Below are 18,235 nucleotides of genomic sequence, written 5' to 3'. Positions count from 1 at the left end.
GAATGTAAAACTAAACACTTAAAACACTAAAACAAACCAAAAGACTCAAAACAGCACCAAAACACTCAAAACTGCCTTAAAAACACAATCTGGGCAGTTTTGAGCACTTTGACTACTTTGGACGAAATTGGGTAATAAATTGATTCAAAACACTTATAAACATAAACTAAGACACTTTCTAACTAAATTGGACAATAAAGTAAAGGGGGATTGAGTTTTGGACGAAATTAAGCTAAATGCACAGATTGCAATTTAAAACAGAATGTAAATATGAAATTGATGGAATTTAATGGATGGGAACCTAGCTAAGGGGTTCATCTCCATACATGTTATACTTGCATAATAAAATGATTTCCAATTGCATTTCAATAAACCATGAATGCTCAACACCCCAAGTTAACTGTGATGCACTAATTAACCTTCAAATCTTCCTAACGTTATTGAATTGGATGATGCATGCGACAATTCAAAACATTCCCCACAAGTCCTCAACATGAATGCATAGAAGAGATACAAGCAAGAATCATTAAGCTCTATGAAAATTATAAGTGTTGACGAGGCATTCGTTACTATGGATTGCATGAAACTTATGCCAAGAATTCGTTTAACGCGATTGTTTATAAGCAACCTCCACTACTTGTGAATATAAGTTCGTAACTATTAGGTGAAACTCACTTATATTCTAGCGTCATATTCATGCATGAAAATTAAGCGTGCACTCTCAATTAAACATACATAAATAAGTTATCAATCAAACAGTTAAACAAATTGAAACCACAACTTATGAAACGCAATTAGAAGTAATCAAATCAAAATGCAAGCATAAACATATATTTCGAATCACCCCCTAGCTAAAGGGGGGTTTAGTTCCTCATGGTACAAAACAAAGAGTATTGAAATTAAACATTGAAATCAAAGAAACACCTAAACATTCCAACAACTCAAACTTGAATTGTATGAACGTTTAGGCCCTCTTATCTTCCTCTTCGTTGTAGCACAAGGTCTAAGGATAATTTGATGGTGTGAATGGTTTGGGGAGTGGTTGGAGTGGCTGCAATGGAGGAGAAAAGTGTTTTGGTGGCTGCTGCAAGGGTGTGGAGAGGTTTTGACGAATTTCTGGAATATGGAAGAGTGAATGAGAATGAATCAATGTTGTGTGAAGTGTGTATGGTTTTTATAGGGAGATGAATGGATGGGAGAGGGAACATGACAGCTAGGTTAAGTGAATGCATGTGCAAAACAGCTAGGATGGCTGAAATTGTAAGGGGAATGCATGTGTAATGTTGGAAATCTGATGGGAGAAAGGTGGATGCATGTGTTGGCTGATTTAAAGAATGTGAGGGAATGATGAAAGGGGAAACATGACAGCTAGGTTATGATGATGAGTGCATGTGGCTGATTTATGAAGAGTGAATGCATGTGGCTGCAAGGTGTGAATGATTATGGGTGCATGTGGCTGCAATGGATTAGGAATCCTTCAATTTCGTCCATTCCTTTTGCACCAAACATAAGCTATCCATTCCAAGTCCAATTTTGCTCCAAAATGCTCCAAAATGCATCTTTTTGCTTCCTTAGCCATATGAACCTAAAAACACACGAAAATAGCTTAAAGTACTAAAATAACTAAAGAAACATAACGTAAATGCACGAGAACAAGCCATTTAAGTCGCATGAATATGCTCCTATCAGGCCCATGTTGGACACAGAACTCGCACACTGAACACTAAGTGCGAGGGACTCTTGAACGGCCAACTCATCGGACCGTCCTGACAGCAGCCTGCTATCTTTTGGTGTGAGGAGGTTCCTAGCTACTATTGTAGCTGTTGTGGCGTCCTGCATCACGGAGTCTTCACCTGTAAGAAGACCGTTAGAAGATAAGAAAGAAGGGCGCCATACGTTACCTTGACGCGGCGCGCCCGTATCACTGCTAAGGCTCAATTCCAAGCTAAGGTTCGATGGGTTTGCCATTTTTTTTAAGTGTTCAAAGAGAAGGGATGGAGTTAAATTTCAAAGGGCCGGAGTCGATTTTCAAAGAATGGGAAATCTTCAGAGTGTGTTTGTTGGCAGAGATCGATAGCCCTATAAAAAGCCAAGGCGACGCGTCCACCGATTCAAGAAGCCGGAATTTCCGGCGTAATTTAAGCAAAGCTTTCTCGGCTTTTCATAAGGCGCGTTCAGCTTTGTCAAAAGTTCACGTGGAGGTCATCATCGCAGCTACACTTTTACCGACAAGCGCAAAGTTCGGCGACGCTTTCTCTGCTTTTCAGAAAACGCGTGCATTTTTGTCAAAAGGAGCCGCATCTGCACTACCACGTGTCATTCAGAAAAAGAGGGGGCGTCGTTCAGAAATCGAAGGGGCGCCTGCTCAGAAATCGAAGAGACGTCTTCAAAGATCGAAGAGGCGCCACTATTTCAAAAAGCCGGATTTGCGGGATCAAAACGTTTGTCGACAAGGGTAAAAGAAGAGTACCACCACTTGATATTATCTCTATATATGTCGACCTTCGTCTTTTATGGCAAGGAAAACCTGAAGAAAACGCCCAACTCTCCCTCACCTCTGAGGGCGCACTCCCAACAAAGCCTTTCGAAATACTCTAATTCTTCTTCTTCCCCAAAGATGATACCAGATGCCTGGAGTACAGATGACCCAGGAGGAAACGCTGGATTGAAGTGTGCTGATTCATTCACCGCTTCTTCAAAAGCAAAGGTATCTCATATCATCAAGGTCTAAAGCAAAAGTATCTCATATCATGCTCTTTCCCTGTCCTTTCCTTTGTCCTTGTTATTACTCGCATGGCAAAGTAAAACGAAAGCAATCAGAGGCACTTGGAGTCAGTCTTCTGTTCTGGAACCGACTGCCTGGAATCCATTCCTGATTGCTTACCTAGCGTTGCTCTCGACCACTTCTGCAAGGGGAGCAAGCAAGGCAAGGAAAATGATACATTGAAGCATGTGGAGACAAACATAGGCTGAGTTATCCTCCAACCCTTTTCAATACGAATTGGAAAGATTGAACAAAGAAACAGACCAAAGGAGTATGCTCAGACCTCCGGGGGAGATGATGCGAGAATTATATGCGCATAAATTAAACCCTCTTTTTGTCAATTGTAGTATAAGTATAAGTAGGGATCGTTCTGGACCGGGGATTAGGAGGGATTGTTAATCACTTGGATTTGACTCAAAAACGTAAAAACAAAGTTAAAAACGTTCACAAAGACTCAAAGGACTCAAAACAAGTTCAAAAGACTCAAAACTGCCTAAAAACACTAACTAGGCAGTTTCTGACCTTAAACCCAATGTTGGACGAATTTAAGATTATGGTTTGATTCAAACGTAAAAACACAATATAAAACACTATACTTGACTCAAAGAATGCAAAACTAAACTTTAAAACACTAAAACAAACCAAAAGACTCAAACATCACCCAAAACACTCAAAACTGCCTTAAAATCACTTTCTGGGCAGTTTTGAGCACTTTGGTGAATTTGGACGAATTTGTGTAACAAATTGAATCAAAACTCTTATAAACACAAACTAAGACACTTTCTAACTAAATTAGACAATAAAGTAAAGGGGGATTGAGTTTTGGACGAAATTAAATTAAATGTACAGATTCAAATTAAAACAGATAGTAAAGATGAATTTGATGGAATTGAATGGATGGGAAGCTAGCTAAGGGGTTCATCTCCACATATGTTATACTTGCATAATAAAATGATTTCCAATTGCGTTTCAATAAACCATGAATTCTCAACACCCCAAGTTAACCGTGATGCACTAATTAACCTTCAAATCTTCCTAACGTTATTGAATTGGATGATGCATGCGACAATTCAAAACATTCCCCACAAGTCCTCAACATGAATGCATAGAAGAGATACAAGCAAGAATCATTAAGCTCTATGAAAATTATAAGTGTTGACGAGGCATTCGTTACTATGGATTGCATGAAACTTATGCCAAGAATTCGTTTAACGCGATTGTTTATAAGCAACCTCCACTACTTGTGAATATAAGTTCGTAACTATTAGGTGAAACTCACTTATATTCTAGCGTTATATTCATGCATGAAAATTAAGCGTGCACTCTCAATTAAACATACATAAATAAGTTATCAATCAAACAGTTAAACAAATTGAAACCACAACTTATGAAACGCAATTAGAAGTAATCAAATCAAAATGCAAGCATAAATATATATTTCGAATCACCCCCTAACAAAGGGGGGTTTAGTTCCTCATAACTTTGAAATCAAAGAAACACCTAAACATTCCAACAACTCAAACTTGAATTGTATGAACGTTTAGGCACTCTTCTCCTCCATTCCTCATACGTACAAAACAAAGAGAATTGAATTTAAACATTGAAATCAAAGAAACACCTAAACATTCCAACAACTCAAACTTGAATTGTATGAACGTTTAGGCACTCTTCTCTTCCTCGTTGTTGTAGCACAAGGTCTAAGATGAGGTTTGGTGGTGTGAATGGTTTGGGGAATGGTGTTTGGATTAATAGGGAAGAGAAAAGTGTTTTGGTGGCTGCTGCAAGGGTGTGGAGAGGTTTTGACGAATTTCTGGAATATGGAAGAGTGAATGAGAATGAATTGAATGTTGTGTGAAGTGTGTATGGTTTTTATAGGGAGATGAATGGATGGGAGAGGGAACATGACAGCTAGGTTAAGTGAATGCATGTGCAAAACAGCTAGGATGGCTGAAATTGTAAGGGGAATGCATGTGCAATGTTGGAAATCTGATGGGAGAAAGGTGGATGCATGTGTTGGCTGATTTAAAGAATGTGAGGGAATGATGAAAGGGGAAACATGACAGCTAGGTTATGATGATGAGTGCATGTGGCTGATTTATGAAGAGTGAATGCATGTGGCTGCAAGGTGTGAATGATTATGGGTGCATGTGGCTGCAATGGATTAGGAATCCTTCAATTTCGTCCATTCCTTTTGCACCAAACATAAGCTATCCATTCCAAGTCCAATTTTGCTCCAAAATGCTCCAAAATGCATCTTTTTGCTTCCTTAGCCATATGAACCTAAAAACACACGAAAATAGCTTAAAGTACTAAAATAACTAAAGAAACATAACGTAAATGCACGAGAACAAGCCATTTAAGTCGCATGAATATGCTCCTATCAAATACCCCCACACTTATCTTTTGCTAGTCCTCGAGCAAAACAAAACAACAAAAGAACACGAAACTAGACAAAACGAACAAAACACCACCTACACCTTCCAACAATCGTCTTACGGATTTCCAATGCACATGACAAGTTAAAAATCATTATTCCCACAGATTTTAGCCATCTTTACACTTTTATACATTCTTAATCATAGTCACCACATACTAGTTCACAATTAAGCATTTAAAACCATGATTTGAATGTAGTAACATGCCTTAGAGAATTTCCTCAATTCCTTACTAGAATGCACTCTATTTTCACACAGATTTTCTGACTACACACCCTACACTAGTTATATGTGAGAGATTGATGTGAACATGAAAGACTAGTATCTCACATATGTTAGAACAAAGAAAGCATTTTCTGGATTTACGATAATGACATGAATATGATCTCATGAATGGAATGCTACTACTTAGAATGAGAACCAGTGATTCCATATGCTCATACCAAATTCAAACTCCACAAATTGAACACATAACATCAAGATAGAAGTTGAGGGTTGTAACGGGGCTAAGGGTAATGGTTTAACAAAGAAAGGTAAAGTAAAACAAAGGTTCTTAAAGTAATAGGAAGCGAAGTAATGAAATTGACACTTAAACTCATTTTTAATGGCAGAAATCAACTTTTAAACACAAGGGAAGATTCATGCAACAACTAGGGTCAAATTCACTCTTTTGGACCCTTCCTTCAATAACCAATGCTTGTGAGATCATTCTCACTTATTTTTCTACTCTTTTTTCTTTCTTTTCAACAATTTTTTTCTTTATTTCATTCTTTGGCCGTGCCCTATTATCTTCCCCCACACTTATTTTCTGCAGTATATTGATCAAAAGGAGTTCATTCTAAGTCATGCTTCACTATCCTTTAAGAACAAGGGGTTAACAAAGAAAAGGCTCAAAAGGGTTAAAACTTACAACAAATAAGAAATATGAAAAGGGATAGGCTTTTTGGCTTTGGCTTGACTAACAACTTCATCTTATTGTATGTTATGCAAACAATATCATGCTTTGAATGAATTGGGCATGAGTTCTAGTATTTGGAACTATAATGAAATGCATTCCAAGTAGCAACCAAGCAAAGAATGATGAGATCATGCAACGACTTTAGAAAACAAGAAATCACAGAGAATAACTCTCCAAAGAAAGTAATGGCTCGAGTCTCACAGGGTTGTAGCGTTTGTTTGAGTTCCTTCCTTCAAGCATGTTACAAAAAGGAATTTTTCTTTTATGATTGCATGTGAAGTCATATATTATAACCATAACCAAGCATATACCAAGAGTAAATCAAACTTTTCTCTATGTTTATAACTCTTTTTAACAGTCATGCAATTACAAACCAAATCCTTATCATTGTGTTGGAAGGTACCCTAAGACACAAACACACAAAAACGACTCAAAACACTCTTTTTAGGCTTTTCAAAACATGTTTTTCAAATTTTTATGTGATTTTCGGAGTTATAAAAACAAAACATAATAAAACACTCTAAAACAACTTAAAAACACCTTAAAACAGCAAGGAACAACATTTGAAGTTATGGGTGATAAAATCCCACGAATTTGCATCAAATATACTAAGTTACCCCCCCCACACTTAAATCAAACATTGTCCTCAATGTTTTAAGCATAGATTCACACAAAACATAAGTAAACACACAAAAAGCACTTAAACATACTAAACATAGCAGAATGTAACTAACAAAGAGAAGAGTTTAGGGACGCAAATCTGGTTATGGAGTGTAAATTCCCTCTTCTCCTTGGTGATTGCATGGGTTGATCTTGATGATTCCACAGGCTTACTCTTGAACTGGTTTCCGCCCATCGTTGATTTTCCTTTGTGCTACTCTTGAACTGGGCAGCAGGATTCTTTTGGTCTCCCCCGAAGGTCTGAGCTTACTCCTTTGGTCTGTTTCTTTGTTCAATCTTTCCAATTCGTATTGAAAAGGGTTGGAGGATAACTCAGCCTATGTTTGTCTCCACATGCTTCAATGTATCATTTTCCTTTGCCTTGCTTGCTCCCCTTGCAGAAGTGGTCCCTTCTCTGGAAGTGTGTCAACCGTTGAAGATGACTACTCGAGAGCAACGCTAGGTAAGCAATCAGGAATGGATTCCAGGCAGTTGGTTCCAGAACAGAAGACTGACTCCAAGTGCCTCTGATTGCTTTCGTTTACTTTGCCATGCGAGTAATAACAAGGACAAAGGAAAGGACAGGGAAAGAGCATGATATGAGATACTTTTGCTTTAGACCTTGATGATATGAGATACCTTTGCTTTTGAAGAAACGGCGAATGAAGCAGCACATGTATTTGTTGTGGTTGTCTCCACATGCTTCGATCGACCGTTTCCTTCTGCCTTATTTGTACTCCAGGTTTCTGGTATCTTCTTTGGGGGAGAAAAAATTGAGTATTTCAAAAGGCGTTGCTGGGAGAGCGCCCTCAGAGGTGCGGAAGAGTTGGACATTTTTCTTCAGGTTTGCCTTGCCATAAAAGACGAAGGTCGACATATATAGAGATAATATCAAGTGGTGGTATTGTTCTTTTACCCTTGTCGACAAACGTTTTGATCCCGTAAATCCGGCTTTTTGAAATAGTGGCGCCTCTTCGATCTTTGAAAACGCCTCTTCGATTTCTGAGCAGACGCCTCTTCAATCTCTGAACGACGCCCCTTCGCTTTCTGAACGACACGTAGTAGTGCGAATGCGGCTCTTTTGACAAAGCTGCACGCGTTTTCTTAAAAGTAGAGAAAGCGTCGCCGAACTTTGCGCTTGTCGGCTAAAGATGTGTAGTTGCGATGATGGCCTCCACGTGTTGTCTGAAAAGAAGAAATCTTTTGACAAAGTTGAACGCGTCTTCTGAAAAGCCGAGAAAGCGTCGCCTAACTTACGCTGGAAATTTTGGCTTTTTGAATCGGTGGACGCGTCGCCTTGGCTTTTTTATTGAGCTATCGATCACCACAACATACACACTCTGAAGATTTCCCATTCTTGAACATCGTCTCCGGCCCTTTGAAATTTAACTCCATCCACCCCATCTCTTTGAACACTTTTGAAAAAATGGCAAACCCATCGAACCTTAGCTTAGAATTGAGTCTCAGCAGTGATACGGGCGCGCCGCGTCAAGGTAACGTATGGCGCCCTTCTTTCTTATCTTCTAACGGTCCTCTTTCAGGTGAAGACTCTGTGATGCAGGACGCCACAACAGCTACAATAGTAGCTAGGAACCTCCTCACTCCAAAAGATAGTAGGCTGCTGTCAGGACGGTCCGATGAGTTGGCCGTTCAAGAGTCCCTCGCACTTAGTGTTCAGTGTGCGAGTTCTGTGTCCAACATGGGCCAACGCCTGCTTGCCCGCTCCCGTCAGGTGGAATCATTGATGGCAGAGGTGGAAAGTCTTAAGCAAGAGATCAAACTGCTTAAGTACGAGAATAGAAGTTTGCATGTGCTTGCAAACAACTATTCGACGGGCATGAAGAGGAAGCTTGATGAGCTGCAAGAATCCAATGGTCGCATGCAAAGTGACCGTCAAAGTGACCGTCAAAGGCTTGCGGCTTACTTCCAGAGGCACATTTTTCCTGGCTCGTCCAGCGTTTGGCCAAGTATTGAGGCCTCGAATGCTCTATCTTCGATGCCTCCCGCTCCGATGCCTTCCGCCTCGATGACTTCCGCCTTGATGACTCCTGCTTCTAGAGTTTTGCCAAGGAGTGGGGCTTCAAGCAAACAACCTTTGTGAAAGTTACATTCTTTTATTTTTCTTTTTATCTCTATTTTTTTTTTTTTTTATTCAAATCAAACGGCATGGAATTGGTCTTTGAATGGGCGGTGATAATTGAAGTGAACCGGCATTGGTTTGAATTCTAGTGTAGGTGCCTGATTCATAAACAACAGCAAGTTAGTATAAAATGTAATGGAATTTGGAAAAGATGACTTACTTGTTTTGTCCGACAAGAACTCAATGACAAACACCACTCCTTTGAAAGTTTCAGGGATATTGGACTTGGCCAGATTGCATGTGATGGTTATGACTTGTCCAATGTCATCAAATTCAACTTCTTTGGGTTTTGTGGTTTCAAGAACGTCCTCTTTGATGAATTCATGACATTCCCTACTTTTCACCTTTGGAAGGTCTTTTTCACCTTCTTCTTCCTTGGAAGTCATGAATCTGCAAGGAATAGGGATACTTGTTGGAACGGGGTTAAAAATAATGAAATTTGGAACAACCATACCTGAATTAGATGGCATAGGAGCAATAGGTGCCTCCGGTAAAGGTGTTTCCACCCTTGCCGTGGGTTGGGTGTATTCCTCTTCCTTGTAATTTGATTTTGATGGTTGAGGGTCCGTTCCAACCTCCTTGTCAAATCTCAACATGATTTCCTTGGCAGTTTCAAATTCTTCCTTCGGATTTGCAATGGTTGAACTAGGGAGTTCGCCTTGGTCGCAAATTTGTTCTACAAACTCCGCTATCTGCCCAATTTGCTTTTCCAAGTAGTCCAACCTTTTGTCTTGATTTTCCCTCTCTTTGTTTTGAAGTTGGAGTCCCTGCGTCAAAGTAGTAAGTAATTGAACAATCTTATCATTATCACTTGAATTACCTACATTGCTTTGGGCAGGTTGTGGTGGCTGCATAGGCGTTGAATAGAATTCATCATATGGCTGCCAATATCCTTCTTCTTGAACATTTTGAGGTTCCCACCACATAGAGTTTGAATGATCACTCCAATCTGAATTGTAAGTATTGGAAAACATGTTATTCCTTGATTGAAGATCAAATGCACAAACGCTTTGCATTCGGGACCTTTCCATGAGCTGTGACAAAAGAGAAGCATTATCAAGTGCCATGTTATGCTTTTCTAGTACTTGAATTCAATAAACAAAACACAAATCACAAACTAAAACTAAAATATATATAACAGAGACGAAAACTAAAACTAATAAGAAAACGAAAATAACAATCCAAAGGATTAGCAAAGTTGCTAATCCCCGGCAACGGCGCCAAAATTTGATGCGAGAATTATATGCGCATAAATTAAACCCTCTTTTTGTCAATTGTAGTATAAGTATAAGTAGGGATCGTTCTGGACCGGGGATTAGGAGGGATTGTTAATCACTTGGATTTGACTCAAAAACGTAAAAACAAAGTTAAAAACGTTCACAAAGACTCAAAGGACTCAAAACAAGTTCAAAAGACTCAAAACTGCCTAAAAACACTAACTAGGCAGTTTCTGACCTTAAACCCAATGTTGGACGAATTTAAGATTATGGTTTGATTCAAACGTAAAAACACAATATAAAACACTATACTTGACTCAAAGAATGCAAAACTAAACTTTAAAACACTAAAACAAACCAAAAGACTCAAACATCACCCAAAACACTCAAAACTGCCTTAAAATCACTTTCTGGGCAGTTTTGAGCACTTTGGTGAATTTGGACGAATTTGTGTAACAAATTGAATCAAAACTCTTATAAACACAAACTAAGACACTTTCTAACTAAATTAGACAATAAAGTAAAGGGGGATTGAGTTTTGGACGAAATTAAATTAAATGTACAGATTCAAATTAAAACAGATAGTAAAGATGAATTTGATGGAATTGAATGGATGGGAAGCTAGCTAAGGGGTTCATCTCCACATATGTTATACTTGCATAATAAAATGATTTCCAATTGCGTTTCAATAAACCATGAATTCTCAACACCCCAAGTTAACCGTGATGCACTAATTAACCTTCAAATCTTCCTAACGTTATTGAATTGGATGATGCATGCGACAATTCAAAACATTCCCCACAAGTCCTCAACATGAATGCATAGAAGAGATACAAGCAAGAATCATTAAGCTCTATGAAAATTATAAGTGTTGACGAGGCATTCGTTACTATGGATTGCATGAAACTTATGCCAAGAATTCGTTTAACGCGATTGTTTATAAGCAACCTCCACTACTTGTGAATATAAGTTCGTAACTATTAGGTGAAACTCACTTATATTCTAGCGTTATATTCATGCATGAAAATTAAGCGTGCACTCTCAATTAAACATACATAAATAAGTTATCAATCAAACAGTTAAACAAATTGAAACCACAACTTATGAAACGCAATTAGAAGTAATCAAATCAAAATGCAAGCATAAATATATATTTCGAATCACCCCCTAACAAAGGGGGGTTTAGTTCCTCATAACTTTGAAATCAAAGAAACACCTAAACATTCCAACAACTCAAACTTGAATTGTATGAACGTTTAGGCACTCTTCTCCTCCATTCCTCATACGTACAAAACAAAGAGAATTGAATTTAAACATTGAAATCAAAGAAACACCTAAACATTCCAACAACTCAAACTTGAATTGTATGAACGTTTAGGCACTCTTCTCTTCCTCGTTGTTGTAGCACAAGGTCTAAGATGAGGTTTGGTGGTGTGAATGGTTTGGGGAATGGTGTTTGGATTAATAGGGAAGAGAAAAGTGTTTTGGTGGCTGCTGCAAGGGTGTGGAGAGGTTTTGACGAATTTCTGGAATATGGAAGAGTGAATGAGAATGAATTGAATGTTGTGTGAAGTGTGTATGGTTTTTATAGGGAGATGAATGGATGGGAGAGGGAACATGACAGCTAGGTTAAGTGAATGCATGTGCAAAACAGCTAGGATGGCTGAAATTGTAAGGGGAATGCATGTGCAATGTTGGAAATCTGATGGGAGAAAGGTGGATGCATGTGTTGGCTGATTTAAAGAATGTGAGGGAATGATGAAAGGGGAAACATGACAGCTAGGTTATGATGATGAGTGCATGTGGCTGATTTATGAAGAGTGAATGCATGTGGCTGCAAGGTGTGAATGATTATGGGTGCATGTGGCTGCAATGGATTAGGAATCCTTCAATTTCGTCCATTCCTTTTGCACCAAACATAAGCTATCCATTCCAAGTCCAATTTTGCTCCAAAATGCTCCAAAATGCATCTTTTTGCTTCCTTAGCCATATGAACCTAAAAACACACGAAAATAGCTTAAAGTACTAAAATAACTAAAGAAACATAACGTAAATGCACGAGAACAAGCCATTTAAGTCGCATGAATATGCTCCTATCAGGAGACCAAAAGAATCCTGCTGCCCAGTTCAAGAGTAGCACAAAGGAAAATCAACGATGGGTGGAACCCCTGTGGAATCAACAACATCAAGCCTCAATGCAATCACCAAGGAGAAGATGGAATTTACATTCCACAACCAGATTTGCGTCTCTAAACTCTTCTCTTTGTTAATTACATTCTGCCATGTTTAGTATGTTTAGTTGCTTTTTGTGTGTTTACTTATGTTTTGTGTGAATCTATGCTTAAAACATTGAGGACAATGTTTGATTTAAGTGTGGGGGGGGTAACTAATGTTGTTAATGCAAATTCGTGGGATTTTATCACCCATAACTTCAAATGTTGTTCCTTGCTGTTTTAAGGTGTTTTTTTTAAAATGTTGTTAATGCAAATTCGTGGGATTTTATCACCCATAACTTCAAATGTTGTTCCTTGCTGTTTTAAGGTGTTTTTTTTAAGTTGTTTTAGAGTGTTTTAGTATGTTTTGTTTTTATAACTCCGAAAATACCATAAAAATTTAAAAAAAATTGTTTTGAAAAGCCTAAAAAGAGTGTTTTGAGTCGTTTTTGTGTGTTTGTGTCTTAGGGTACCTTCCAACACAATGATAAGGATTTGGTTTGTAAATTGCATGACTGTTAAAAAGAGTTATAAACATAGAGAAAAGTTTGATTTACTCTTGGTATATGCTTGGTTATGGTTATAATATATGACTTCACATGCAATCATAAAAGAAAAATTCGTTTTTGTGACATGCTTGAAGGAAGGAATTTAGAATAACATTACAACCCTGAGAGATTTGAGCTTTAAACATTCTTTGGAGAGTATTAATCTGTGATTCTTGTTTTCAAACTCGTTGCATGATCTCATTATTCTTGCTTGGTTTCTAATTAGAAGGCGTTTCATCACTTAGTTCCAAATGCTAGAACTTGCATCCATTCCATTCAAAGCATGATATTGAGTGCATAATATATATCAAGATGAAGTGTGTAGTGAAGCCATCAACCAAACAGCCAACCCATGCACTATATTTTGTAGGTCATAACCCCCATTGAGCCATTGTTAGTCTTTGTTATTTGTTTATCCATATCATCCCTACCTAGATTAGAACCACCCATACCCTTGTTCTTGAAGCATAGTAAGCATGATTTAGAGGGAATCCTTTCGATTATGCAAAACAACAAGTGTGGGGGAATTTGTGTGTGTGTGTTGATATGCCATAAAAAAAAAAAAAAAAAAAAAAAAAAAAGAAAGAAATAAGGCATGAGTGAGAATAAAAAGAAAAAAAAAATTCGTGGAAAAAGAAAAAGAAAAGAAAAAGTTGTGAAAAGAAAGAAAAAGAGTATGAAATAAGTGAAAATAAGCTCACATGTTTGTGGTAGTTGAAGAAAGGGTCCAAAACGTTGAATATGGCCCTAAGAGTTGTGTGAATTTTCCCCTTGTGTGTCTAAGTGAGTTTCTGCAATCAAGAGTGATTCTAAGTGTCAAATTTCATTACTTTGCTTGTTATTGCCTAAAGAACGTTTGTTATCCTTACCTTTTATTGTTAGCCAATCACCCTTAACCCGTTACAACCCTTATGCTTCAATCTTGATCATTATGTTTTCAATAATGTGGAGTTTGGAATTGATGTAAGCTTATGGTGTCCCTGGTTCTCGCATCTAATTAGTAGCATTTCTTTCATGAGATCATATTCATATACATTCCAGAAAAGTGCTTTCCTTGTTATAAATATATGTGAGTGTTTAGTTTCATATTTACATCAATCTTCTCACATATACTTAGTGTAGGGTGGGTAATCAGAAATTCTGTGTGAAAATAAGAGAGTATCTGGTAAGGAATTAAGTGAATTCTCTAAGGCATGTTATTACATTCAAAGGTTGTTTTAAATTGATTAAATGAGAACTAGTATGTGGTAACTATGAGTAAGAATGTACGTAAGTGTAAAGATGGCTAAAATCTGTGGGACTAATGATTTTTAACTTGTCATGTGCATTGGAAATCCGTGAGACGATTGTTGGAAGGTGTAGGTTGTGTTTTGTTCGTTTTGTCTAGTTTCGTGTTCTTTTGTTGTTTTGTTTTGCTCGAGGACTAGCAAAAGATAAGTGTGGGGGTATTTGATAGGAGCATATTCATGCGACTTAAATGGCTTGTTCTCGTGCATTTACGTTATGTTTCTTTAGTTATTTTAGTCCTTTAAGCTATTTTCGTGTGTTTGTAGGTCCAAAGGGCTAAAGGAGCAAAAAGATGCATTTTGGAGACTTTTGGAGCACTTTTGGGCTAAGGATGGATAGCTTATGCTTGGCGCCAAAATGTTGGACGAAATTGAAGACCAAAGTGTTGGAACTTTGTTCCCTTTAGTTTTAGGACATTTAAACCTTTCCAATTCCCTTAAACCGTGCACATGCTATCACCATGCATTCACATGCACTTGTTCCTCCATCATTCCATCCTTTAAAGCATTGCACATGCACTTTAAACATTCACCCACATGCATTTCCACCCACATGCTATCCCATTTCAGATTGTCATTTCCCCTTTAATCAACACATGCATCCCCTCACCAAGAAATCATTCATTCCACATGCAATCAGAAAATCCACTTCATAACACATGCATCTTGGCAGATTTCACATGCACTCATGCACATTCACCTTAATCATTCACATAGCTTTAATTCACATGCAAACACATTGCATTACCACTCACCACCAGAAAATCACCATCATTGCCGTGAGTTTCATACACTTTCCAGCCATTCCACATGCCATTGTCATTCCACTTCATTTCACCTTGCATTTTCAGATTATTCCTTCATCATTGCACCACACATTCATTGCACATGCTTTCACATTCAACACACATCCAGAAATCCTCTTAAAACCGTGCATTCCCTTTCATTTCTGTCAACACACATGCAATTCCAGATTTCACATGCACACACAAACATTAGCACATGCAACCTAGCTGTCATGTTCCCCCCATTTCACCTATAAATACTCATTCATTCATACTCATTCATACACAATTCATTTCACAACAGAAATTGGTCCCTTGGGGCCATGCCCTTCACAAAAGTCCATCCATTCCATTCATACACTTCATCCATTGCAGAAATGTAGACCATAAACCCCCCTTTGTGCCGTGACTCTCCCTTACAATCCAAACACCATCCTTCCATTTCCATCACTCCTCATCCATTTCCATAATTCCCCAATCCATTCAACACGCCAACAACATCCCTTAGACCTTGTGCTGCAACAACGAGGAAGAGAAGAGTGCCTAAACGTTCATACAATTCAAGTTTGAGTTGTTGGAATGTTTAGGTGTTTCTTTGATTTCAATGTTTAAATTCAATTCTCTTTGTTTTGTACGTATGAGGGATGGAAGAGAAGAGTGCCTAAACGTTCATACAATTCAAGTTGGAGTTGTTGGAATGTTTAGGTGTTTCTTTGATTTCAGAATAGGGTCCCTTATTAATTCTATGTTCATTCATGTTTTATATTAGCCTTGCAAAGTTTGCCATGTAATCAAGTTAGAATGCTCATTTAATCTATCTATTTCCTGTTTCATTCTCCAATTTAATTGTGACTTAGTGTGTTGATTTTAGTGCTTGATCATCATAGAATTAACCACAGGTTGTTTAGCCAAGATTAAAGCACACATCATGCATAATCTTGGTGGATATGTGAATGAATGAAGGGAATGTTTTGCAAACATCCTGTCGAGTGTTCCCTTTGGTTTTGTGAAAGTTTCTTATGCACTACATATTCTTGATTAGGAACCAAAGTTGCACATCACAATTAGGTTCATGATTAGGGACATTTGATCAAGTCCACACATCATATGGCTGATCATATCTAAGTGAAACAAACCCAAGAAATAAGTAGAGGGATGAGTATAATCTGACTTGACAAACATGGATTTAATTGAGCAATGGTGAAATCGAATCTCTAGCTTCATCTTCATTGGTACTATCTTATTTTATTAATTGTTGATTCATTCATCTTGTGTTTACTTTATTTCCTTATGCTTTAATTTACAATCTGTCATTTTAGTTAATTTCGTCCAAAACTAAATCCCCCTTTACTTTATTGTCCATTTTAGTTAGAAAGTGTCTTAGTTTATGTTTCTAAGTGTTTTAATTCATTTTGTTACACAAATTCGTCCAAATTTGTGTTTGTGCTCAAATCTGCCCAGAAAGTGGTTTTTAGGCAGATTTGAGTGTGTTTGTGTTGTTTTGAGTTTTTTTTGGTTTGGTTTAGTGTTTTAAAGTTTAGTTTTGCATTCTTTGAGTCTAGTATAGTGTTTCATAATGTGTTTTTACGTTTGAATCAAGCCATTCGTCCAACATTGAGTTTAAGGTCAGAAACTGCCTAGTTAGTGTTTTTTAGGCAGTTTTGAGTCTATTGAACTTGTTTTGAGTCCTTTGAGTATTTGTGAACGTTTTTAACTTTGTTTTTACGTTTTTGAGTCAAATCCAAGTGATTAACAATCCCTCCTAATCCCCGGTCCAGAACGATCCCTACTTATACATATACTACAATTTGACGAAAAGAGGGTTTAATTTGTGTGCGTATAATTCTCGCATCAAATTTTGGCGCCGTTGCCGGGGATTAGAAAATTTGCTAATTCTCGCATCAAATCTTGGTTCCTTTGGAGTATCACGGGTTGGCTTGGAAACTTCCCAACCTCTCTTTGGTTCAAGGCATCTGCAATCTGCCCCAATTGTGTCTCCATTTTGGTTAGGGCGGCTGAATGTTGTTGGAGTGCGCTATTGGTGGAATGTTGGAATTGCAAGGTGTTTTGGGCTAACAATTTAACCGTGTCCTCAAGGGTAGTGGCAGGTTTTGGTTGGAAATTTTGGATTGGATTGTTGTTCTTCCATGAAAAGTTGGGATGATCTCTCCAACTCGGGTTATATGTGTTGGAATACATATCATTCCTTGGCCTTTGGTTGTAAGAATTCATGAGGTTCACTTGCTCTTGAACATACTCGGGGTAAGCTTCCCTAGATGGACATTGGTGAGTAGGATGGCTTGGTATGTTGCAAATGGCACACACTTCATTAGTTTTTGGTACCATGTTGAGCACGGATTCAAGCTTCCTTTCTAGGTTAGCTACCTGCAACAAAAGCTCATGATTAGCACTTGTTTCATAGACTCCAACTTTCTTACCCCTTAAATCTTTGTGTTGAGCATTAGACCCCAACATCTCATAAATGTTATATGACTCTTGAGCATTCTTTTTCTTCAATGCTCCACCTGCTGCATTATCAACAGTTGATTGACAATTTTGGGTTAGTCCATCATAGAAAATTTGCATTTGTAAGTGAAAAGGTAACCCATGGTGTGGACATTGTATCAATAGGCCTTTAAAACGCTCCCAACACTCATTGAAAGGTTCACCATCATCTTGTTTGAAGTTGAAGATTTGTCCCCTTAATGTGGCTGTCTTTTGAGTGGAAAAGAACTTCTCCAAGAACTTCTTAGCCACGGCATCCCATGTGGTGAGGGAACCTGGTGTTAGAGTCATCAACCAACTCTTGGCCCTATCTTTCAAGGTGTAAGGAAACACTCTCAACCTCAAATTTGCTTCACTTACTCCCTGCAAAGGTAAACCACTCACAACATTGTAAAACTCTTTAATATGAGCTAAAGGGTCTTCATTAGGTAAGCCATAAAATGAAGGAAACATATGAAAATGTGAAGATTTGAGATCATAGTTTCTAGCTTCTGTGGGCAGCAAGATGCATGAAGGTGAATTTGGTATGATTGGTTGAGCAAAGTCCTCCAAAGCTCTAAGCTCATCTAGGTTGCCCGCCATCTCTTCTTCTCTTTCCCAATCAAATTGCTCAGATCCTTTACTTGTTGAACTAGGTGAAGTCCTTTCCTCTTCCTCACGGATTAGGGATGAACTTGATGGCACAAAGTTGTCCAAAGTGTGGCCCTTCAACCGTTCAATTCTT

The 18,235-nt window shown here is 38.1% G+C and overlaps 1 non-coding gene across 1 annotated transcript; it reads left to right on the top strand.

Moving 5' to 3' along the window:
• Positions 1-17,608: 17,608 nt before the first annotated feature.
• LOC148696342 (small nucleolar RNA R71) lies at positions 17,609-17,719 on the top strand. The gene has a single exon (XR_015963856.1). It is a non-coding gene; the product is annotated as a small nucleolar RNA R71 (small nucleolar RNA).
• Positions 17,720-18,235: the final 516 nt, after the last annotated feature.

The sequence above is a fragment of the Pyrus communis genome, chromosome 6 (assembly GCF_041283825.1).
Source record: "Pyrus communis isolate YQ-2024b chromosome 6, ASM4128382v1, whole genome shotgun sequence".
Lineage (NCBI taxonomy): Eukaryota > Viridiplantae > Streptophyta > Magnoliopsida > Rosales > Rosaceae > Pyrus > Pyrus communis.
This window is presented reverse-complemented; position numbering and strand designations above follow the sequence as displayed.